Raw genomic sequence first — 27,439 nt, 5'->3', positions numbered from 1 at the left:
AATCGCAGGCATCACGTCGGATGCAACGGAAATAAGGTAAGTAATTCAATTGTCGCATCGTGTCACTGCATTGATGCAACGCGACATGACTGTCGGATGCAGACGCTGCACGCTGTGTCTACATCCGACAGTCGTGTCGCATCAACAATGCGACACGATCCGACACTGCCATTACTTACCTTGTTTCCGTCACATCTGACGTGACGACTGCGATTTTGCGGAATCGGTCGTGTAGTCCTGCCCTGATATTAGATATGTGGGAGTGTTTGTCCAGTTTCACCCATATAAAGCCCTGTAGTTGGGCATTTCAGACACAGGATAAGGCAAACCACATTGGATGACTTTTAGGAGAATGATCACTTTGTTATTTGTTCCTGCTGGTGTGGTATAGGTACCTGGCCTGTAGTGTAAATGGGAGTTTTACACCTTGTTGCAGGCAGTTGCTGGGTGGTTTGTAGAGCTTTGTACAATTAGTTTTTTCATGTTTAACAGTTGGCTGTATGCCAACAGAGGGGATGCTGGCAATATATTATGCAGCTCATCATCAACCTGCATTATGGAGGCTGGAGTTCTTTCATGATTTTGCATAAGGCCTCTAGGTGTGGATGGTATGTGACAACAAGGGGGACCTAGCTATTCTTTGTGGTTTGTTTGCACTGGAGGAGATTGTTCCTGGACACAAGACATCTATCACAAAAAAACTCCAGAAACCACTCATCAGTAACAAAAAGCAAAAGCTGGACAGACTTCAACAACACAATGGACAACTAACTGAATCAGAAACCAAAAAATAAATAAATAAATAAACAGACCTCTGTTCTTAATCTTTCCACTTAAATATCAAACAAGGCTAAGATTTCTAGGGGGTTGGTAAGTGGCTATGAGTTCTGCACCCAGAGGACAAATTTAAAAGACTTTTTTTAAATTTGACACAGATCTTCCGTCACTTACAACTAGGTTTTAATTAAATGAACTCCCACAGAAGATATTTCTAATCTTTTTAATGAATACTTGATGGTACCCTTAAATTTAGTCTGTGGCACATATTAATAAAAGAATTTGCCAAGCATGCAGAGCTGTGACCTTCTCGCACTTTAGAAGGAAAATCCCATTCGCTCTGCTGCATCTTTGCTTTTCACCACTCTCCTGTCTCCTAAAACATGAGAGATCTAATTCTCATTTGGGGGAAAGCCAACTTCTGGCAAAACATTCTTTATGACACAGGGACACAATTATTAAATGAACACCTTTGGTAGTTTAAAATTCATCTATGTTCTGATGTTTAAATGATACATCTTTGCTTAACAAGTCATGGAAACTGTGAAAAATTATTTCCTGCATCATGTCTTTTGACTTTTGACAAAAGCACAATCATACACAATAACAGAAGTATGAGAACGTTTTAGCCTTTTCCAAAAACCTTGCATAGTTTATTTTCCATTGTCCACCCGGACAATGGAAAATAATAACAATATTTACTTTTTTTTCATATTCATCTAAAATGCTTATTGTAGAATAAAATTATACTTTACGATATATATTGTTACCTAAAAAAAATTTTTGAAATAACATTTCCCCTCACTAATTTAAAACAAACATGTTTGGTTATTTATTAATGTATTTTCTGTAATTAACAATGCACAGGCCTTGGGATGTTTCATGTATAAATGCACTTAATAATTCTATCCCTGGCTAGCCCACTGATTTTGAATGTCTGTGAAGAAAATCCTTTGTATAAATACATAAAGCATGTTAACAGCTTTGTAGTATTTTATAAAATCATGGAGACCAAGGCCCCATTGGGATTTATTTTTTTATAAATATGGTCATTGCGCGGTTTGGAGCATTTCCAGATCACTTTCTGTGTCACTTTACATAATAAGGAGAAAAAACTTATTCAGGAGTGCTACGGGAATAGTCCAGAACAGGTATAGTATTTTCCAAAGCAACATGGTTTTTATAGTGACCATTCTTTCTATTTAGGATATCACTTTTGTGAGCCAACCTTGGGTAAGTAAATCACATTTCTCCAATATTGGGTGGAAATTTGCATTGTATAGAGATTTAACTGAAGTTCCTACTTTTTATACCCAAGTAGGAGATAAATTACTTCTACCACACAAACGCATAGAGGATTTTAAATTGGTCATAATATTCTGAGGAATCCATATGGTTACTGATTTAGATTGGTTTACATTGTAATAAGACATGTTGGAGAAATGATGAAGTGTCTGAACAACTGCTGTTAAGGAAATGAAGGGCTTGGTGAGAGATAATATAATATCATCTAAAGTCGTAAGATCCTACTGTGTATCCATGAATAAGGGGTGATGCCTAATTGTTTCCGCTAAAGGTCCCAACAATAATACAAAAATTAATGGGGACAGAGGGCAACCCTGATGTGTACCATTTGAGAGAGGCAAAAATGCTTGTCCATTAGCCACTATCCTTGCTAATGGGACTTTGTAAAGGGTCATGATATTATTCAAAGTAGGCCCCTTAAAGCAAAACTTCTCTAGTGCTTATTTTAAAGTAAGTATAGCCAGTAAATCCTATTGAAAGCCTTTTCTGCATCCAGGGCTACAAGTATACTTGGAATTTTATATTGGTTAGCATGAATGGCAATACTGATAATTTTTCTCGTATTGTCTAGAATCCTACTTGGTTATTAGATTTGAGGTGTTTTAGTATGGGATTTAAACGATTGGCTACAATTTTTGCATAACGCTTGAGATCAAAACTTAAAAGAGAAATGGGTAATTCTGAACTAAACTGGGATCCTTGTTGGGCTTTGGAACGGTTGTAATGTTAGTTTGTCTGGGGTTTTGCTGTAAGTGTAAAGAGTTAAAAAGTCTAGATAATCTAGGGCAGTGATCCCCAACCAGTAGCTCATGAGCAACAAGTTGCTCTCCAACCCCTTGGATGTTGCTCCCAGGGTCCTCAAAGCAGATGCTTATTTTTGAGTTTCAAGCTTGAAAGCTAATTTTAATTGCATAAAAACTAAGTATAGTGCCAGGGAGAGTTTCTTGTAGGCTGCCAGTCCACACAGGGGCTACCAAATAGCCAATCACAGCCCTTATTTGCCACCCAAGGGACTTTTTCATGCCTGTGTTGCTCCCCAACTCTTTTTACATTTGAATGTGGCTCAGGGGTTAAAAAGGTTGGGGACCGCTGATCTAGGAGATAAGGTTGTTGCAAGTGTTTTACAGAAGCCATTTGAAAAACTGTCCTGAGGCTTTGTTGAGTTTAAGCATTTTGGTGATAAGACTTCCTCTGGTGTAATAGGCAGGTTTAGTGAATTTAGTTGATCATCAGCTAAAGTTGGCAGTGATATCTGGGACAGGAGCGTATTGATATTGAGAGGGTTTGGTTGGATAGTGGAGTTATCCTCCTGTAGATTGTAAAGATCCCAGTAGGATTTTGCAAATTCCTGGACTATATATTTTGGGATGGTAAGAAGGGATCCTTCAGATGTTTTTAGATTAAGTATTCAATGTCTACTTTTTTCGTCCCTTAGTTTGCGTGCCAGAAGCCACCCCCCTACATTTGTTTTGTAAGCATAATTTGATATGCAACCTTTTGCTTATTCACATAGTTAACTCTACCTTTTATTGTTTACCTTTTTGGACCAGGCTGTTTTATGTTGCTCTGTAGCTTCTATTAACTGATTGTGAAGCTCTAACAATTTAGCAGTACTTTTCCTCATCAGTTGCTATATAAATCAAGTGATCTCTTATGAATGCTTTGTAAGAACACCATAAAATATCTTGTGCTATTAAATGTGTTTCATTGAGCTTAAAAAAATCAGTGGTAAGTGAAGTTAGTAGATACACGTTTCTTGTTAGCTAAAAGAGAGTTGTTTAATTTCCATACGGAAAAGGATGATGGGATATGTTTTAAATTAAAGAAGCAACCAACTGGAATATTATTATACGTTTATGCTGAGGGTATATTTTTGTTTTTTCCAAACTTTTATTAAGAAATGTAACCTGTTGAGAATTTGGGGCATTAAGGTTTACTATAGTATACTTTTCTGTATTTAATTCATAGTTTACCAATAAAATTCTACCAGACTGATGTTACATTTTTTTAATGGGGGCATTTGAGTATAAAAATTCATTGTATATTTTGGAGTAAAGTTTGGGGTGGGTTTTTCCTGCAAAATGTGTTTCCTGAATACAAAGTATATCTACTGTATGTTGGAGTCCTTCACCCAGTTTAACAATTATTTCAATTTTTGTGGACTATTAAGCCCTTTGACATTCAATGTAGCAACATGAATCCGCATACTATCAATATTACCCAAAATAAATATGGCATTATTGCTCCTAGTCTATAAAAATAAACACATCTACCACTTTGTTAGAAACAAACATTGGGATCTCACATAGGATTAGATTAGGAGAGCAGGAAGGAGAAGGTAAATGAAAAAAACAGAACAGAGAAAAGAAAACCTTTCAATAGCATTCAGGCTTGTTAAGTTATATTATAACATCTGTTCTTATTTGCTGCACTTTCCAGCCTACTGAGAAGGGCGGCAGCAGTAAACTAATCCAATGGTCTCTTTTGCGGTGTCATATACATTTCCTCTATGGGGAGGTTCCATTCTTGTAAAGCTGTTGCTGTGGCTTCTGGGTTTTGAGATGTCCGGTACGTGCCATTTCTATAAATGATTAGTCACTCTGGGAAGCTCTAACCATTAGCAATACCTTGTTTACATAATGCTTCAGTTATCTTTGAAAATTCCAATCTCAGAGCCATTGTGTGGGCAGAAAAATCAGCAAAAATACAAATGTTAGTGTATTGTTCAGAAATATTAGTACCTGAAATATTTGCATAATATTGTCATTGTTTGCGTCCATTTTGAGCAATTTCAGACCTTCCTCACAAAGACTGCGAACAAATGGCTTTTGTGGACATATGTGGTATATGTAACAAAATTCTGCTATAGCAAAAGGTTTTATGCAACAAAATATTTAACAAAACTCCAAAGCAGCTAATTTTTGCTTAGCAATAATGAGTGATGTAATATTCACTACTCTAGTGATTCAAATGATTTTACATTATGAACAGTGCTAAGCATTCACAAAAATATGACTTTAAACATCACTAGCCATTTTAATAACTTTCCCTCTAAAGTCTTTAATCTTATAATCTTCTATTAATTAGGACAGATTTTAGTTCTGAGTTAAGTCTTTATTTGAAATCAACCTTAGTTAAGGGTATGTTAAAATAAAGTAACCATTTCATAGCTTGCAAAATATTTTAAGAATATTATTAATTGTATGTCACCAAATACATTGCATTATCACAAATGATTTGAGATTGTGATACATTTTTGTAAGGTATATGTCACACATTTGGATTTTATATGATACCAAATCACTAAGGGAAATAATGCTAACCTCTATCCAAAACATATTGTACAGACAAACAAAAAACCTTTCACTCATAAAAGGAAATGCTTTGATATATTTAGGAAGTATTATGGTACATCAGTTCTTGGCTACTTTTCCTTGCAGATCCCAAAGGCACTTGTTACAAACTGAATCAGTTATCAGCTAGTTAGGCTGGCAGTTTCCAATGTTATTGCATGAATACTGATAGAGGACCATGCATTATTCAGCGAGAAGAGAAGAGAAGAGGAAAATGAGCAACACATCCAAAACAAGAACAGCAGTGGCAGTAAGGGTATAATTAGAGAACTGTCACTTGTCCCTGTCAGTATTCCCTGCATCAACATATTGAGGGGGGAAAATGTAAGATCTTCTTGGCTGCTCTGCTCTTAAAATGCAACTGCTAGTCTGCTACAGAGCACATTATAAAGAACGTTATCAATAAAATAAAGATTTCACTCCAGTTATACATAATTGTTTTAATCCAGTTTATCCTAGAATGTAGCTCAGTGGCCAGACACACAATAACCAATTAAAATGTCCTATTTCACATCATTTTTTCATTTGTTAATACCAAGGCTCAATTCTTAATTTGTCATACTAATGGCCCATATATTGGTGCAAAATGCAGACGATGCTTATTTAATAGGCTTTTGTAAATGCAATGAGAAAACAGCTTCCTTACTTACTGTGAACTGTTTATTTATTAAGTAAGAAATAGAAAATGCACTTAAGCAACCCAATGATCAAGTCCAATATTCAGAATGGAAAATTACTATTAATATTTGTAATATTTACTCAAACAAATTAATATGTGTTTATGTTAATTCTGATTTTATACTCCTTATTGGATGAACAGGATGAAAGGCCTTTTAATGTGGATAAGTAAGTAAACAATAAACATTGATTTTGGATTGCTACAAAGCATGGATAACACATTCTGTCAACATTTTCATACATAATGATACTGAACTCTCATATGCTTATTAAAAAAAAAATCTGCTGTCAAAAGAACCTCTTTATTTATGCCTGAAAAAATATGCGATGTCGTTTAAAGCTGTGTAGTTCTTGAAAAAATATGAAAGGAAAGAAAGAAAGCAAGAAAGACTGCAGTCAGTTGGAATCCCTTAAAATTACAGGAGAAACATGATTAGTGCAGAAGTATAATTGTACCTTCCGTATGCATTCTACTCCCAAAGTGCCAAAGAAATATACTAATGACAACAAATAACTCAATATGTCCACTGAGAAAACAACTTTCAACCAGCAAAGTGTACATTTACATGCTAACACAGATTTAAATGAAGCCAAATGTCTCCACTCTCTTTATGCAAGTCATCTAGGTTAACATGACTACAAAAGCAATTATATTTCAATGGCACATTACTCTTTCTGCATTCAGAATTGAATACAGATGAAGTTTATCTATAAAAAAAACACAGCTACAGTTTACTGCATTAGAGTTTGGCAAATTCAATAGATTTCGGTTTATTCCACAAATATATCACTTTATATTGTACAGAGGATTTTAGTTAAAAGGAATGAGAATGATTATGCCAAACAGGAAATGATGACATTTCTGTGTATTTGTGGATTTCACATCCAGTGGAGTAAATATCAGTTGACACGTTAATTTTGTGCACTGACTTACACATTACATTAAGACAATATTGCTACTGGTTAGAGTTTGGAATATAATTGCTGTCTGTTGTTGTAACTACCCTAATCACAGCAAACCCTCCTCTTTTCTTCATCCATGTAGAGGATCATTTTTCAGACAGTGCTAGTGTTTTACCTTTTAGACAGACTGTTTAGTCTGGTTCTGGTGACCCTGTCTGACAGAAGGTTTACTTTCAGACACAATCTCAGGTTACTCCCAATTTACACTCCCTTTCTAGCAATGTAACTTTGTCGTGTTTTGTGTCATTATCAATAAAGGTGCCAAGTGTCCATAAACTATAACATGTTTTTAAATTAACTCTATGAAATGAATTAGCTTTAAATTAAAGAATAACATGAATTGCTTAGATTTTCATTCAGGAGTTGATTATTTCATTATAAATATTTTGCTAGCGTATTTACACAACTTTCGAGAAATTGTATACTATTCACACAATCCCCTGACCCAGTCGAGCTTGCAGGTCCCATACCTGTACAAGGTATTGTTTTATTATTACAGAGAAAAATGAAATTATTTTTAAAAAATTGGATTATTTTGATAAAATGGAAACTATGGGATTGCCTTTCAGTAATTCAGAGCTTTGTGGATAATGGGTTTCTGAATACCTGTATTGATAATGGAGGGCAGAGGACCTTTTCTTTTTGCTTATATGAATTTTCTGGTCACAGCCTCATTGCAACCCCACCTAATGGTTTAAAATTTAGTGGTGAACACAACTTTACCAACTTTTTTTTTTTTTTGCTATAGTTAATTTTATCAGAATCCAATTAACATGCCTTTAAGTTTTTAATGTGCAAGGAAATCAGAGTAGCTGGAGTGAACAGAAACAAATCCTCACAGACATATGGAGACAGCACCCCGTTTAGATTATTGATATGCATACTGAGAATTCAAAAATAAATATTTAATATCTTATTTTTCAATTTATTGCCTAATTTTATATACATGAGTTTTTTTCATGTCATTATTCAATCAAGTTGGTTGCATAAATAACCACATATACAAGTTTGGTAAGTTTTTGAGTGTATATGAATTAAAAAAAAACTTGTGGAAGCCTATTTATCAAAGGTGAGATTTTAGTGGTTTTAGACTGACAAACTCTAAAACCATGTATGAAAACCTCAAAAAAATTGAGTTTTCAGACAATTACTAGCAAAAAAAGCATGAAAACCTCTAAAATTCTGAATTAATGTAAAGCAGGATTTTTAGAGCTTTTTTTAAAAGATTTTTAGAAAACCACTAACTTTTAGAGACTCGTGGGAAAAATTTAAATTCAATTGTTAGTAAATGAGCCCCTAAAATTCACAAATTTGATAAACTGGGGTGGATTTGATTTGGCTCAACAACTAATATTTGAGTCAATCTTAAACCTGAAAAAGTGCTCGAATTCATCCATTTCAAACAAATACTGGTTTTGGAGCCTCCTTATTTATAACGCTCATAAGGCATGAGAGACATGAGTGGGGGGTATAAAATTCAGTTACACAAAAGCTAACCCACTAACATGCAACTTGTTAAAAGATATTATTGCACATTATACAATTTGAAAATCACTAGATTGAGCCACTCGTCCCAATCTGACATCATGTTCCCCTTATGATTACAACTCCTTATTACAGCTCATCTCTTTTAACTACTAGGGTTAGTTCAGTCAACAAATATATTAATATTTCCATGTAGTTATTGCTTGCCATTATTATACTGTAATTGAGAATTGTACATGTAGGGGCAGAATTATCAAGGGTCGAATTTCGAAGTTAAAAATACTTCGAAATTTGACCATCTAATTAAAATACTTCTAATTCGAATATCACATTCAAACTTTTTTTCATCGAATTTGGCTATTCTGGGGTCGAAGTAAAATCGAACGATTTTATCGTACAATCAAACGATTTTTACTTCGACTTCAAAAACGTAGAAAAATGCTGTGGAAGGTCCTCATAGGCTAACATAGCACTTTCGGCAGGTTTAATTTCGCGAAGTATTGAAGTCGAAGTTTTTTTAAAGAGACAGTACTTCGATTATCGAATGGTTGAATAGTTGAACGATTTTTACTTCGAATCGAAGTCGAAGTAAATTCGAAGTCGTAGTATCCTATTTGATGCTCAAAATATCCAAAAATTACTTTGAATTTCGTTTTTTTTTTTTACTTCGAAATTCTTTGACCCTTGTTAAATCTGCCCCGTAGTGTTGGGATTATGCCTTCAGCATGTGTGGGGCAGGCAGTGTGCATGAATTGACATACTTTTGCACCCCTTAATGCTCTTGCACATGGGGTTTCAAGTATGCTGGAAGATATAGTATGTAACATTTGGGTAAAGCAATGCTTTGAATCTGATATATCTTTATCATCATTAGTATATGATCATATTGAACCATTATAGGGAGGTAAATTGTTTGTGATTTCTTAAGAGAATCAATAAAAAGTAAGCTCTTCTTATTTCTCCTTCCACCTTGAAATCCTATCAAGTGAGGAAGCCTGCAGCTATAACAATAAACACCTCAACTACAACCTGTCCCTCATTTACATAGCAGTGGCATTAATTTTGATGAAATATGCAAATGTATGCAAAATGAACTTCATCTTCTAATGACACAAGGCGATTAAACAATTTTTATGCTTAAATATTCCGTTTAATGAAATCAAACAGACCTGTGTGTGTGACAAATTTGCCTCAGCATGGATAAATTAGTGGATATCAAAAAACTAACATAGAATCACAAACAGTCTTTGTATTGTGATTGGCATTTACAGGTACAGTTCTTTTCAGGCAATTACAAGATCCATCTTTGTTAATAAATACATAAACTTTATTAAATGATCTATTAGTGCTAAGAAATATTATTATTATAAAAAAATCTCAGTTTATGGATATGCCTCAGTCTCGTAGATGACTAGTAGATAAGATGGATTAGAGAATGTGAATGTGGAACCAAAACATTTTTGCCAGAGGAATTTTAAAACAATTAGAGCAGTCTTGCTCATTCCTAATAGAACTGATGTCCTTAATGCATTTTTGTGCATATAATGATGGTGCACCTTTAAGAGCAATGACAAATGAGGAAACTAGTCACCTCGCAATTAATCTCCTCTATCGAGAGTGACTAATGTCCTCCAAATGCTTCTATTGCAAGAAAACTTTGTGGATTAGCAGTCCTACAGGAGGCTCTGTTTTGCCATAAATCAGTTTTTATGTGCAACCAAAAAGTGCCTCCAAACCATAAATTTAAAAATAAGCACCTGTTTTGAGGCCACTGGGAGCAACATCCAAGGGGTTGGTGATTAACATGTTGCAAGTGAAGGAGTGCAAACCATAAACATTGCATATTCACTCCCAAGGAAGAGCTAAGCATGTGAGCTTGGGGTTAAGACTAGTTAGTCCCCAGGCAAGGTTGTGCTTTTGGGTGTCCCAACTTTGGCTTGGTCCACGCATTAAAAGAAATATAAAGAAAAACTAGAAAAAATAAAAAAAGTAAAAGCTAAAAGATTTTGTGAGTTGAGGCAAGAAACTGCCAAGTTCAGTTAAATTTACTATAATAGGAATGCTGTTCGGGGCTTTAAAGTTTAAACAGACCTTATCTTAGCCCATTAACTGAAAGCAGAATTCGATGTTCTTACTGAATAACAGCCTAAAGAGTCCAAACTGGGAAAATTGGAAATGTCAAACACAATATCAGCCAATAAGAAACTGTTTTAAAACTGATTAATACCCTTTATTTTGACAAATAAGTTTATGAGTTTGAGTAACCTTCTCAATAGTATGATATTGGTCTTTTGACTATTGTCCAATGCCAAGTGTCTTCCAACATCCTTACTATAACACAAAAGGCTGTGTGGCCCTCTGATTTTTTATCAATGGTCGAATTTCAAATTCATTGAATTCAATTTGATTTGAATTATACAAAAATTCATTCAACTTTTTTTCTCCAAAAAAAACCTTGAATGTCAGGAAGGCTATGAACATCTCCAACTTGTACTCTTGCGGAGCATACCAAGTAGGGCAATTTATGCGGTTACGACGCAATTGCTCGACTTGGCCTGCTTATCAAAATAGAGCCATGAATTTATGGGACAGATTGATACAGCGTGGGTATGAGACAAGCAATATCAAACATGTGTATGAAAGAGCCGTACTAAGTAACAGAACAGAATTACTCACACAATCAGATTCTAAATACAAGAAGCACAGTACACATAAGGATAAGAGAATTTATAATCTCATTATACTTGACCTATGCCAGCCCTGATAGAATTCAATATTATTTCAGTTGACTTGAAACTTCTTGCATATCTAGTTAGCAATGCCTCTCAGTTGCATGATGTTTTAATGCTTATATTCCATCAACAATTCATTTTTTGCTGGAGTAGAATAACCATACTCTTTAAGAACTCTAAACTTATTTGTTAAAATAAAGGGAATTAATCAGTTTTAAAACACTGGGGAGTATTGAAATCAGATCAGATACTCTCATGACTTGACATTAGTAAACCACAATTTGTATTTAGGCGAGGATACAAACTGAGGGACAGGCTGTCACCAAATATGTTACCAGAAAAGAGAGAGAATAGGAATTGGCTACAGACCACTGGAACATATAGATGTGGGGCTAATGTTTGCAAATGTTGCAGTTTTATTAAAGTATCTAGAAAAATACAGAGTACAAACACAAGTGAAATCTACAAATGTAATACATATGTTAATTTATATCACTATAAATGTAATATATCTAGCTACATGCAGATGTGGGAAACAATACTTAGGCAAGACAACAAGGAGGCTCAAAGATAGGGTACTGGAACATTTAGCCGGCATTAATAGAAAAGATACATCCTCAGCCATATCAGCACATGTCATTGAGAAACATGGTGCTAATGAAAACTTTGTTTCCTTTCAGGCAATTGAGACTGTGAAGTTGGGAAAAAGGAAAGGAGTAGATTGTTAGCCAAAAGAGAGATTAAATGGATACTTATGTTGGAAACAGTTACACGACAAGGGCTCAACAAAGAATGTGATGTAAAATCCTTTATAGACTAAGAGACATAAAGAGAATAGTATTATAATATATATGTGGTTGGTATGATTACACAACTATATATTTATATTTATATCTCTATTAACATATTCTATATATATATTTATACATATACGGAGTAGACAAGCTGCACAACATAATACAAGTAATGAACTCCAGAAGTAAACCCCAACGAATTTCCCCTTAAAATTAAAATAAAATGAAATAATATTAAATTGAAAGTATCAACGTTATATCGCTTTGCACATGTGTGCTCAGACACCTCGAATCGGAGTTGCTAATCTGTATGCACTGCTGCAGATCTATCGAACAATATGTTTATATCATTCTGAAAATAACAGGAAGAGAGATTGTTAGATATATATGAATTTACGATGGATCTGTGACTGTGCATTTCATTTTAATAGTATTAAATTAGATGATGTTTTTACCATCCAGAGAAAAGTAATTAATTAATAATATTGATACAGGAGGATATTTCATTTCATTTAACGTAGTTTATTTCAATTCATAGATTCACGGATTTGAATTAAAAATTAATAGTAATCACAAAAATCGAATACATAGTTCATACATTTTGTCACTCTTCAATGGATTTTATTGTGTCACACTTATATGCTAATTATAGCGTTATTTGCACATGTTTTCAATTGATGCACATCCTAGAGTGTATTTAAAGTTGATAGCATGTGACCCGCATTGAACTCTGAAGAAGTGCCGGTTTGGAAGGCACGAAACGCGTTAGTTCTAATAATCTCACCCACTGTTAATGTCACAAAGTGTTGTTTAATAAAAGCCGTCAAATCGATACAGCAGCGACTCCGTGGATACCTTTTGTCAGCGCCGAACTGCGGGTAATTCTGAGAGTGAGAGAGTTCCGGATCGAAGTTGCAGGATTCCCGCGAGAGCAGCAACAGGCAAGGAGACGCTGCACAGCACGGAAGGGTGAGCTCCGCTTATCTTCCCTTATATCCTTTATTTGAGATCTACAAATTAATCCCTGGACTGCTCCCTTATACATGAATTTGGCAGGGTTTAGGTGGCAAATAGTAAAATTCAAATTCTTAAATGGCCAGAGTATGATAAATCTCAAAAATCGGATTTGAATTTGAAACTCGAATCAAGTTTTGTTGAATTTGACAATAAAAAAAATAGAAATTTCAATTTGACCCTTAATAAATCTGCCCCTAAAACTTGACTTTTTCTCAATGTGATAAAAAAATTCAACTAGAAATCCCAACCCAAATCCCCTTAATGTACTAATAATTCTTCTTGAAAAATTTGGTTTGAAAAAACATAACAACATCTTAAATCAATTCAAATTGTGCAATTATTTCTAATTGACTTTCCAAAAACTCAATTTTATCGAATTATCGCTGTAACAACTCAAATCAGATTATCGAGTGAAAACCAATGCAGATCACAAGGACAAGAAACATATTCAGGTACAGCTTGACTTTTACATGACCTTGACAGGTTTTAACTGGAGTATTTTATGATTAAGATATTTACTTGCTTTGGGGTATAATAAATCTCTCCAATAATTCAAGTTTTCCCTTGACCAGAAAAAAATTGAGGTCTAATAAATAGGCTCTTTAGTTTTGGGGTTTGTTACCAGCCCAAGTTCTCATATTCAATTAGCAATGAATATGCCCCAGTAGCTCCCATTCTTCTTTTCTGATGATTTACAGCTTGTTTTATGCTGCTGTCACTTACCTGAGATTATGGACCCACTCAAGATATGTATATATAGACTATAAATGTCACAATACAAGGTTGATTAGTAATTAATTCTTATTCTCATTACATGGCAGCTCTGAAACTAGTGCATTCTGTACCACAATGTAATAATCAGCCCTGTAGCATTAGCTTTTATGACTGGTGAACGGCATATTTTGCTTGAACCCTCAAATTTAGTTTTTTTTTTATAAATGCTCAGAATATTTTCCCGTGATGTTGGATAATGATTTTAAAAACATGATTTTTTGATCCAAAATAATGCTTGTGAGGTCTTGTAGAAGTCAATGGGAGCTGCAAAATTTTTAATATTTACGTCAATTTGAGTTTTTCAAGCTTTTCACGTTATTATATTGTTGACCCATTACAAATGATGAGGAACTGAGGTTCAATCTGAGGGTTTTTGTCATGTGTTTTTTTTTAGGATTTTTTAAGAAATAACATACTGTAGCTTACACTTTTTTTCATTTTGATGTTATTCAAAGAAGAATAAATACTAAAACTACACACATTTTGATAAATAAGCCTTCTCAACAACAGCCAAGCCCACACTGTGCAGAATCATTGACACTAAAACGATTACCTAGCAAACTCTAACACAAAGGTGAAACATTTTTAAGGCCTGGATCATTACTGTTATATGGATGCAGAAACTCTAGGTGGGTACATTAAGGGGCATATTTATCAAGGGTCGAATTTCGAATTGAAAAAACGTTGAAATTCAAATTCAAAAAGACCAACTGAAATTAAGTCAAAGTTTTTGGTCAAATAGCTCAGTTTTCGATTAAATAGGTCCGTATTGGCCGAATTCGAATCGTACGAATCAAAGGAATAGCGAATTTAAATCAAAGTATTTCCCAGTTCTTCAAAGTTCACCAGTTGACTCCAAATAAGTCCCCCATAGGCTAAAACAGCAATTTGGCAGGTTTTAGACAGTGAATGGTCGAAGTTGAAGACACAGTACATGTAAAATTTGGATATTCAAATTTTCTAATTTTTTTCAAATTCAAATCAAATTTGGACTATTCCCTAGTTGAAGTACACAAAAAATAGCTCGAAATTCGAATTTTTTTCATTCGGAAATTCACCTCGACCTTTGTTAAATCTGCCCCTAAGTTGGTGTATAAAATACAACATTTTTAGGCACATTTATTATTAGGATTTAGTTCTACTTTGATTTAACTAAGGGAATCCATGTTCTCTACTTTGCTGTTCTCTGGCTGTGGGTAGTGACCAGTACTGACAGTTTTCTCTCTCATGTATACCCACGTGTGAATTCAGTTGTTTATTGTAATCATAGCCTGATAAATGATGCAATAATTATGCAGATGTTCTGAAGTTATTGTTAATCTTGCTTCATTATTACTTGAGTGAGATATTCAGTGCAGATTGCTCCTGTGCAGTTACAGCAATAACAGCTTTTCAGTTTAAGTTGTCAGGTAATAAATTTGCTTAATTTACCACGTTTTGCAGCATGCATCAAAATAGTATATATATATATATATATACACTTAACTTAGCATATTACCTATTTTCTCATATTTTCTTCATCCACTAATACACAAAGTAAGTTTTGACTTTACTATTGGGTTTTGACCAAATCCTGGAGCCTTTTAAGAATCCTTAGTTTTCAGCTGAATCTAAAAATTCTTTAAAATACACAAAACATGAACACATTAATAAAACAGTGCATTGGTTAACACAGGTATTTTCAAAGCTGTGTAATGATTTTATGATTTTGTTGCAAAGTGTAAAATGATGGAATAAAAGATCTTTTAGATTTAGCATGAGCAATGTAACAACCAATGTTCACACAACATGTTATACTACTTGTCACATGAAAAATTCTAGTCCCAATAATGTCAACGGGTTATGCCAGGTTATCAGTGGTGTCAAATTCTTGAGTTATTTTAGGGGTTAGTGTGACATACACCTTTATAAATCAGTTAGCTCTTCTCTTATGGTTTATTTCTGTGATATAAATCCATGAATTCAGTTGTAAGAAAAACAACCTAGCTTTATAAATACACCAGTTATTTTACCCTTTTAGCAATTGTGCTATATTTAATTATGAAAATAATGGTTAACATTTGGTTCAGTATTTCTGTGAATCTCTTGGTAAGACGTTTACTTATCATACTATGTAAAAAATCGTGGCTAAATACACCACACATTGCCAGGCATCACTGTGTAAAGAAAACAGCATATTTATCAAGTTGATTTTCAGCACCATTTACTGCAGTTGCTTGAAAATGCTATGCTGTTCACCCATCTCACTTTTTTTTCGCCAGAATGACTTTCACCAAAACTTACTTGACACTTGGGGGCAGATTTACTGAAGGGCGAAGTGGCTAACGCTAGTGACTTTTGACCATAAATCACATCTGCAGGGACATCGGCAATTCACTAACAGGAACAGGCATCAATTTGCTAGCAAATGAGACCATTGCTAGTGTTTGTTTTTTCCCGCTGGCGAATGGTTGTTACTCTGCAAATTCAGTGAAGTGCAGATTTTACTGAACGTTAACTCTTTTGCGAGATTTGACTTTGCCACCTCAGAACAGAAAAAATGCTTAAAAGAAGCTAGATCTTCCTCAATCTTCTGTCACTTACGTCATATCCTGGGTGCCAAAAATGCATTAAAGTTCCAAAAACGTTGCCGACTTTTCCTTTTCTGAAGCGTAATTGCCTGCAAAAGTCCTAACAAACTTTTTTTGGGTAACGGTTTTGTCCAGACGTTTCATAACACATGGAACATTCACTCTCTTGTCTCTATTATGGTTCCCTGGACATGTATAAGAAAAAGTGGTAACTTCAAGCATTTGCACCAATATTTATAACAAGATCACTAGCGAATTTTCGTTAGACACAAATGCTAGCGCATCTTCGGTATGAAATGATCACACTGCCGAAGAAATGCTAGCAAAAATTCACCAGCGTTCGGGGCCCGGGGTGCAACGCCGCATATTAGTGAATTAGCGTAGTAGTAGCGAATTTGTGCCTGGCGAAGTGGTGAGATATGTATGAAGCGGTCGCTGGCGACAATTCGCCCTTTAGTGAATCTGCCCCTTGAACTTTTCCTATGGCCTTTAAATGATTATTCAAGGTCAAGTGGTGTAATATAATTGCGTCAAATTTGGCTTTCAGCGGGTGTAATATAAAACACACACCTTTTTTGCTATTTATTTTACACAGCTTTTTACATCATTTTTTCAACATTAGTAATTTTACACAATATGATAAATCGACCTCTAAATGTATTTATAAAGTTGCACACCAGTGCAAACTTATACTATATTAGAATGTATGATTATATTTTCACTATTACAAGTTGGGATTCCTTTCCCACCACGATTTTTCATCAGGTTGTGCTCTGTGTAATACCCAGTTACTAGAACTGCCTTTGCATTTTGTACCCTGACATTTGTCTTATTACATTTCTGTTACCCTTCTTTACAAATTGTATGTATTTTCCTACATTACATAAATAATAAGGTCATCAACTTGTGATTGAGCGGCCTTATACAAGAGTGAGGGAGTTCATTTTTTCTATACTTATGCAATTTATTTATCAAGGGTTTGTTTGTTTTAAAATAACTTTTCAGGGCTTCAGCAGTGTGAAATAATGGGTTAATCAAACGTTTAGTATAAGGGTTTATTTTTCTGTAATCCCTTAAATCCCAGGTTAGAAGCTACTCTCCACGGCTCTTTCCTGCTGTGTCTGTGGCAAGGGGAGTTGCATTTTGTAGGCACATTGATCAACCTCAAATTCCGTGAATGAAGTTTCCTTCTCTGTTGCCAAAAATTACACAGAGCTAGCAGCTATGAAACATGGCATCCTGCCAGGCTTCATAACACAGTCATGATGTAAGGGCTAAATACACAACAGAAATAAATGTTGTTCTGCACAGAACATTAACACCTTCATTGCAAGAGGCCATGAATCCTGCTGCCTTTTCATGAGCTGAAAGAAAGACTTAATTAAAATTGCTGTGTTAAATGTGCAGTACGTTACAATATAAGACATTCACCAAGATGTTCCTTTAAATAGAAAATATATCGTACAATTGGTGTTTGCAGTGGTAGAAATGGTTTAAGCGAAACTGAAATATCTCTTATGAAAGTGATTTCCATTTACCCTGTGATTTGTAGTATTTTGTATTAAGCAAGAACATAGAAATATTAGTATGTTATACACCAAGGACTTAAACTTGCTGCTTTTATTACACTATTTTCAGAGCCTGTAAACCACCAACTTCCCAGTTGTAATCTTTCTACAATAGGGATCATATTCCTTCTAACTTTATGTGTACTGTACCTGTATTTCCAATCATAAATTATTCACTGTGTATTTCAGTTATTTTTGTAAAATAAAAATCCCTTGTCAGTAGAAATCAAGTATGTGCACATACTATACAAAGAGGAATAGCAGGTACTCAGTTTCAGAAGGGATTGGTTCAACAAACATAATTCTTTTCATCCCTTTCCATAATTGTTTTAGGAAATATAATGCCTAAATATAATTTTACATTAAACAAATGCTGCCAACTGATGCATTTGGAATGCATTTTGGGTTTTCATAGGAATGTATCAGTAGCATTTTGAAAATATTCAGGGGGTTGTTTTTGGTCTTGAATCTAAATGCTTGCCTTAACCCAGCCTCTTACTAGCATGAAACTCTAGATTTCCTTTTTGCCTGGATACCACCCAGAGTTTGCAGCAGTATGCACTGGGATTGTTGGCAATGCATAGAGCCAATAGGCTGGAGAATATTCTTATACTGGTAATCCAGCCTGCTGGGTGTTTACACTACTTCAAATCCCCAGTGAATACAACCACATGTTTAATGGGCATCTAGAGAAAAGAGGATGCTGGTGTCTCATATAAATATATAAATATAAATAACATGACAATCATCACCATGGGAACTGTAGGAGTAAACTCAACAGTGTTGAACAGGCCACCAGCCATGCAAACCACCAGGCACAGCCGTGATATGGCAGACAAGTGAAAGAAGGTAAGCCTCACTTCGCACCTCTACCTCTAGGGATCACTACCCAAGGAGATACTGAAATTTACTCCACAAAACAGGGGAATACAAGCCACTTGCCACCTGACAAGCATCCCCAGCTGTCTCTATAACACTTCTGTGATGAAACAAGCAACCTCCCCAAAACTAAAATAAGTGCTGCTGCCACAGGAGAAAAGGTATAACTCCCTTAATTCATCCTTATATTTACTCTCTACTGCACCTCTCCTTCTCCCTCCACCCCTTCCTAACCTAACCTGTCCTCCTTGCCTTTCTAACCCGAACAAAGTCCCTCTCCTTTAATCCTTTGATGTCTGGGTGGCTCCATTAGTTTAGTTTTATAATGCTAAAAACAATGCCCTAAAAGTGATACAGACATAACCCTTTGTAACCCATTTCATTGTAGTTACAGTACAGACAGGTCTGCCCACTATTGTCTTTCTTGTTGTGCTAATAATAAAACCCTTGCCACTCTGAATTTGGAAGGCTCCAGTGGTGACTTGAAAGCTAAGACAAGGGAATCAAATAACATAATTTGTATGCTTTGACACAGACTCCAATACAGTAGCCATAATACACCCATGCATTGTTATTGTTGCCCTCTATTGCATTGGGTTGTAGGGATGTCGCGGACTGTTCTGCGGCGAACTTGTTCGCGCGAACATCGGCTGTTCGCGTCCGCCGCAAAGTTCGCGAACGTCGCGCGACGTTCGCCAATAGGCGTTCGCGTCAAAATCGTTCGACCATTCGACCATTCGGTCGCTAAAATCGAACGATTTTCGTTCGATTCGAATGAAAATCGTTCGATCGAACGATTAAAATCCTTCGATCGTTCGAATCGAACGATTTTCGGATGTTCGAAGTTCGCGAACTGTTCGCGAACTGTTCGCATTTTTTGCCGGTGTTCGCGAACGGCGTTCGCGAACACATTATCGGCGGTTCGCTACATCCCTATTGGGTTGTTCCCTGTGATTTAGTTATTTATTTGGCTGCTTTCTGTAGTATTGTAAGCTTTGACTTAACACCTCTTTAGCTAAGTTAACTGCATTATTGTATGCCTTTCTTTTTTGACTCAGTCTGCTCTATATATTAAAGAAAGGAAATACAACAACAATATAATAAATAGAAACATATGCTTATATTGTAAGGCCTATGTATGCATAGAGGCTCAGAGCAGGGTATAATTACATATAAAGACATTTTGTACTTTAACACTACCATTTTCCATTAAAAAATATCAAGGATGGGGGGGCGGAGCCAAATGATGAACGCTAGGCAGCATAACATGGGAGCTCCATATAAAACTCATTACCCTCAGATGGTACCCCAAAATCGGCGCTACCTTCTGACCCCGGACATGGGGAAAAACATGCACAAGGTACGTGCAGAAGTGGCTGCAAAAATGGGACAGTATGCCCTGCAGCATGGGACAAGATGGCGACACAGCTCCACCACGCACACAGGCCTGTCTCCCAGCAGATAGCCAGGAGGAATCTCCACCATCTGCGCAAGACATAATGGCTGTGATTGCAGTGTGCCAGTCCTCCATTAACTCCACCCTCACAACAAAAATTGAAGCATGATGTGCAAGTCATCATTGAGCACACCGGGGCATAGGAGGAGATGGTAGGGTGCACTGGAGGATTGCAAAACACCTGTCCATCTGACATGTGGCATCTACAAAAGCAGCTGAAGCAAGCCACAGATATATTAGAAAACATGGAGAACAGGCAGAGGAGATCAAACCAAAGAGTAATTGGGCTGCCTGAGAGATGTGAGGGAGCCAACCCTGAAACCTTTGCAAAGCAGTGGCTGAAAGAACTACTCAGGGCAGATACTTTCTCAACACAGTTTGTTGCTGAAAGGGCAAATTGTGTCCCCACTAAGCCACTACCTCCTGGGGCCCCTCCGCATCCATTGCTTATAAAGCTGTTAAATTACTGTGACACAGTACTAAGGGCAGACACGACAAAAAGGGAACCTGCCTGACAAGGGTGCATGTGTCTCGCTATATTCAGACTATTCAGCCGCACTGCAAAGACAACACAGCTCCTTCTTAGGAATGAAGAGATGGCTTTGGGACCTGGAAATAAGCTATAGTATAATCTTTCCTGGCAAATTGTGAGACAGGCCACAGTTCTTTGAGCATCCAGAAGTGGCGCTCCACTGGCTGGAAACATGTCCCTCAAGGCAAAGATGGAGCCCATGTCCAGAGCAGGCCAGTCCACCTTCCCCTCCACCAAAATCACCTTCCACTTGATCTGTGGATGGATTTGGAGTTTTTTATTACTGGAGATTTCTTTGGTGCTGTATACCCCAAAGACAAAAGAAGTTCATAGTTAAGGGAATAATGTATCTCCAGGTTTAGGTGGGGATACTGGGACACATTCAGGAAATCCTACAGAGGACGCTGGTGATGCCCTGTTAACTGAAATGTCAACCTAGCTAACATTGAGAAATAATGGGATAATGAGGGATATGAAGCGGGTAGCTAACTGGTATGACAAAGGGGACAAGTGCAGCAAATTACTAGCAATGCTATCCAGAGAACCAACACAGATAACAGCAATCCATAGGATTATAACAGCTGAGGGAGCTGAGATTCATAACCCAGACCAGACACTGATGGAATTTTTTTCCTACTACTCATATAGCTCAAAATCTATCCTCTCTCAGGATGCCCTAAACTGGTAGCTGGATAGCATTCCCTTCCCTAAACTCTCCAGGGAGGGCACAGAATCAGGTAATAACCACAGAGGAAGTATAAGAGGCTATTTCTGCCTTTTCAAATGGAAGACACCTGGTTCGGATGGCCTACCTATCGAGTGGTACAAGGCCCACGGGGATATAATCGCACCTCAACTAACCAATGTATTTAATGATATTATCCTGGGTGCCTCCCTTCCAGCCACTTCTAAACTGGCCATTATCGTGCTGATTTTAAAAGAAGGCAAGCCCCCTGAAAAGTGTGGGTATATAGGCTGATATCTCTCCTTACAGTTATTCCGATGTTAAGATTCTGGCCAAAATCCAAGCAAATCACTTGAAGCTGCTAATAGAACACATGGTCCATCCAGACCAAACAGGCTTCATGCCAAAAAAACCCATAGTTATTAATATTAGGTACCTGTACACAAATATTTTAGCCAATCATCAGAATGTGGGTGAGAAAATTGTGGTATCCCTGGATACCGAAAAAGCCTTCAATACCATAGAGTGGCCCTACCTGTGGCAAATCCTATCTCATTTTGCCATTTGCGGCAACTGCATAGAGTGGGTTAGGGCTCTGTATGATTCACCCAGGGCCAGAATACGGGTAAACTCAGGTATGATGCAGGAAGTCTCCTTGGTGAGAGGGATCCGGCAGGGGTGTCCGTTATCGCCTCTTCTCTTTGCTCTCGCAATTGAACCCCTTGCTATTACAATCAAAGCAAACCCCCAAATCAAGGGACTGCAGATGCAGAGATGGGAGGAAGATGTATGCAATGACATGCTTGTCTATCTGACAGACCCAAGATACTCCCTGTCTGAGCTCCTGCGGGAGATAGCTGAATTTGGAGACAAATCCTTAGTCTTCCCCATTGACATTGGAGCCCGACAGGACAGAAGACATGGCCCCATCCTGCAGTGGGTAAATAGCTTTAGGTATCTTGGGATTAGAAAAACATAAAGAAATAAAGAAATATGTTGACCTCAACCTGGTCCCTATCATTATATCCCTAAAACTTAAAATGCAGAACTGGGCCACCCTGCAATATCGCTGCCTGGGCACATAAACATACTGAAAATTGTATTTTTGCCCAAATTCCTTTATGCCTTTCCCCAGTTATATCCCCCAGGAACTGGTTTAAGAATTTAGATGCAATAATACAGGGATTTATATGGGCAGGGGAATGCCCGAGGATCAAGTGGCAGACTTTGCAAGCTCCAGTTAACAGAGGGGGTAATTTCCTGCTGGTATATGCCTTTGGTGACTGATCCCTAATCCAAACAACCAAGCGGTAGTCCTCAAACCAGGGATAATCTCCTCATTCGAGGCTCTGGTTAATCAGTTGCATAGGGGACTTGCCTCTATATACAGTCTCACACCCGGTATGAAGACGGTATGTACCGTCTTCCAAAAGATGGTGAATTCAGGGAGCAGGAAGTGGAAGAGAAGTGTGGGATTATTAGGGTTTTTGCAGAAATATTCAATAAATCAGCCTGAAACACTACTTTTTGCAGGCACAATTCTTCTATATCTAAATGAGTATACCACCCTGGTACGTTCTTATTTTTTACACAAAATGTATTTTATTTATAAAGTGCACTGTTTTTCAAATAGATATCTGAAGTGAAATAAACGTCCCCTACCAAGTAAATGAGACCTTATATTACAAATTCTATGTTGCCAGGCCCATTACCATTTGTTTCAGTTCAATAGAAATATCAATGCAGCATGTTTAGGAAAATACATTATGTGCTGAGGCTTGAATATAGAGATATACACTGTCAATGCCTCCAGTTAATAGAATTGACCTTTGTGGATAGCAATTAAAAGTGGGTACAAAAGAAATTGAACATGTTCTTTTGCATTTACTATAAGGTACTATCTAGGTCATTCCATTATCCCAAGGTATTGGCATATTTTGTAAATGTTAAGATTTTTTTTTAACACAATCTTTGTTTTCTTCTGCTAAAATACTCATTTAAATGCAATCCTTATAAAGTTAGTCTTTAGAAGTCAGCATACTCTAGTGAATGTCAAATTGCTGCACTTGTAGCAAGGAATGTTTATGTGAATATTTAAATATAAACAAAATTACATTTAGTGAAAAAAAAAAGACACAGAACTTTAAGATATACTTTTTTATTCTGTTACCGGTTTTATTTATAAACCATATGCTTTATAAAACGATTGTTTTGAAGTGTATAACTGTATGACAGTACATTACATACGCCAAAGAAAAATATGGAGGTCAAAAACCTGAACAGATGTGCAAGAGCCCTTGTGGCACAAGAGCATGCAATTAATTCAGATCATAACATCTGCACGTGAAAGCCATAGCAGTCCTTACTACCTGTCATAAGGTAGACCGTAAGTACAGGATCCATTAAGGAAAAAAGGATAAGGGCCCATTCTGTAATTTGGATCACTATACCTAACAAATAGAGGTAAGCAAAATTTTTCGCAGAGTTTCACCACAAAAATGATGCCCATAAACTCCAATGGGTGAAAAAAATTGTCACGTGACAAAATAAATTTGATGTCCATGGACTTCAATGCATTTTTGCGAATTTTCACCATTTCTTGAATTTTTGGAGAAGCAAAATGTGTCATATTCACCCATCATTACTTACGACTACTTTAAACAAATGTAAACATTTTATAAACCCAACATAATTGTATTCCCTCCAAACAAGGATTAATTATATCTTAACTGGGATAATGTACAAGGTACGGTTTCATTTTTAAAGAGAAAAAGAAAATAATCTATACAAATGTGAATTATCTGAGTCTATGGGAAACAGGTTAAAATTGGAGCTTTCTAATTAACAGATTTTTCAGATAACAGATCCCATATCTCAGAGCCGGGCCAACCCGGCCAGGCGCCCTAGGCAACCTGGCGGGCCACGGCGCCGGCTCTGTGTGCGCTTGACTGCGCATGCGCGAAATTTCGCTCCGACACGCATGTGCTAAATGTATTCGCGCATGCGCAGAATAGCATTTATGCACAAGCCACCAGTGGCAGTCGGGGACAGATGGGACCGGAGATGGGGTAGGCGACAGAGCAGGTACGTGCCTGGCGCCCCCTCCGCTTTGTGCCCTAGGCACGTGCCTACTCTGCCTACCCCTAGTTCCGGCTCTGCCATATCTTTATTTGGATATAATGATCTTGTCCAGGCTTCCAAGAATACATGTCCATGTTTATGATTCTCTGTATTATTTCCACAGGTTTGATTCTAACCTTTAATAATGTGGTTGTTCTTTTTTGGGTCTGTGACTGTCAGCATTACTCCACATACAATGAAAGTTTAAAGAGCTAGCCAGCCGTATAGAAATGCTGTACCAAATATTTTCATCCATCTTCTTCCCCCGGGGATAACACTATTGGTGGCAAGGTCATGATTGTAGAAGGAAGATGATTTCACACTTTTCCTTCGATCGTTCGATTGTAGGGTTTGCGGTAAATCCTACGAATTCGATATTCGAATTCGTAGGATTTTAGCTCGAGGGTCGAATTCGAGGGTTTATTAACCCTCGATATTCGAACCTTAGTAAATGTGCCCCTTAGAGTCTCCATATACAGATATGGTAATCTCTGTCTTTTTTGGAGGGGGTGGTGTTGATGATTGGTGACTGTTATATATTGTCTTGGTAATTGATAAACTGATGAAATGGCCATGCAAAAAGGAAACGTTAGCTAAACATTTGGCTTGGGTGATCATTAATTCTCAGCTGTCACTAAACTTACAGAAATAGTTATAACATATTTTCCACACTGAAATGTAGTGGCATGCTGAAGTGTGGTATAACATGTTTCATGCTAAGGAAAAAATCATATTAAAACAAAGTTTGCTTCATTTGCATATGCAATACTATGTGATATGTGTGATGCTGGCTATGCCTTACACCTATGGGTTAGAGGGTTAACTGATAAAGGATTCCCCCGAATCCAAATCCTGCTGAAAAAGGCCGAAACCTGGCCGAATCCCGAACCGAATCCTGAATTCAGTGCATCCCTACTTTGCAGCAACTTTTTTCCACACAAAATGCATTGGAGACAATTTTTTGGGAATTTCTGTGCAAAATACATTGAAGTCAATGGGCTTTATTGTGGCATCATTTTTGTATTGAAAACATATCTTTGCAGTGAACATTTTCACAGCAGAATTTTGGATGGTTTCATGAAAATATTTAAACTACTGTATGCTGGGCAGTTAGTTAACATATCAAGCAAAATAGGCACATCCTGCAAAATGTAATACCTAGTGAGAAAATCTGCATTAGTGCAGTAACCACATTTTTGCTTTTATCATTATTTCAACAGCTTGGTCAATATCACTAAATACGAATCACTAAATGGTTGCCCTGGGTCAATGCCCAGTGTTTAACTAATTTTTCATGGCCTAAAACAACTAACTTATTCAAATAACATACATTAATTAAATGTCTCAATGTACTTTTATTCATGCTCATTTATTCTATAATAAGGTCTTTATGAAATATTAAACAAAGGTTTGTAATTGGGTTAGCAGTATTTTTTATATCCACTAGACACACACTAGCACTAGAAAAACTTCTACACTACACTGCCAAAATTAAATGTTGTTAATTTACCACCCATGTTAACACATTAAATAAAACCAGCTGAATTACTTTGCAAAATTATAAAAATTTTATAGTAATTTTCATTCTTTGCGTTTTCCCTTAAACCACTCATTTAAGCTGGTCATTAAAATTTCAATGAAACAGCACAGCTTTAACATTTAATAAATGATTACTTTAGATATGGGTGGTCATAAAATATAATTTACAGAACAACGCTTAACCTCATTCACGTTGAATATGATGTTTTATAGAAAAAGAATGACTGTCAACAACCGTATTTAAAATATATTTAATTTTTTTATCACCTTTTGAATTTAATTTCTTTAAAACATAGACAATAATAAAATCCACAACATGAGATTGAACCACTTGCAAAGTATTCTTAAAACAAACCAGAACACAGGCTTGTCTCTTAAAGTGTCTTCTGTGGATTATAAGAAGTCTCCATGCTTTCACACCAACCACTCCTTGAAGAAAAGGAAAAAGGAAAAGAAAAGAAATGTAATGTAATGTTGATATAGCATGAAAAGAGTGTCTACTATCAAAAGCATTTAGTTGTTAAGCTTCATCTAGAGATCACCAAAAGAAAGGGATTTATGACATTGTAGTGACATATATTACTTCATTAAAGAAAAAAAGTGAACATAACCAACCACACATTAAATGGGAATTAATTGTTTTAATATTTGCATATAAAGACTGTATAACATTTTCTGTGAATTATGGAATCTTACATTCTAGTCACAAATGTTTTATGAATAGATTTTTTTTGCAACCATTAGAAATAAGGAGATGCATAAGTACACTTGGGGTCTATTTATAAAGCTGTGCAAACTGATTTACATTGAAAAAGAAGGGTGAAAAGTGGTATAAAATAAACGGTATTTAAAAAAAATAGCTGTGTATATCTCATTTCTATTTGCTTGATTGTATGCTGTGCAATATAATGTTTAAGTCATCAATTAAAAAAAAAATCACAATACTTATAAAGGTGGTCTATTTCTTATGCTGTCCAATTGTCATAGTTTATCCCATTATGTTACACAGCTTCAGACCTGGCATTACTCATTCAAGTCAATGGGAAAATTTTGACGGCAAAAGCATTCCAATTTAAGAAGCTGTATAAAAAAGCATTGATAGGGGCTGTTTTTTAGATGGTATATTTCAAGTGGCTGCTGCATTTTAAACTGGAATATTACACTGGTGCTTTTAGGGTGGTTAAATCAATACACAACTTTAAAACTTAAATA

This window comes from Xenopus laevis, chromosome 1L (assembly GCF_017654675.1).
Source record: "Xenopus laevis strain J_2021 chromosome 1L, Xenopus_laevis_v10.1, whole genome shotgun sequence".
In the NCBI taxonomy this organism is placed as follows: domain Eukaryota; kingdom Metazoa; phylum Chordata; class Amphibia; order Anura; family Pipidae; genus Xenopus; species Xenopus laevis.
Note: the sequence above shows the minus strand (reverse complement) of the source record.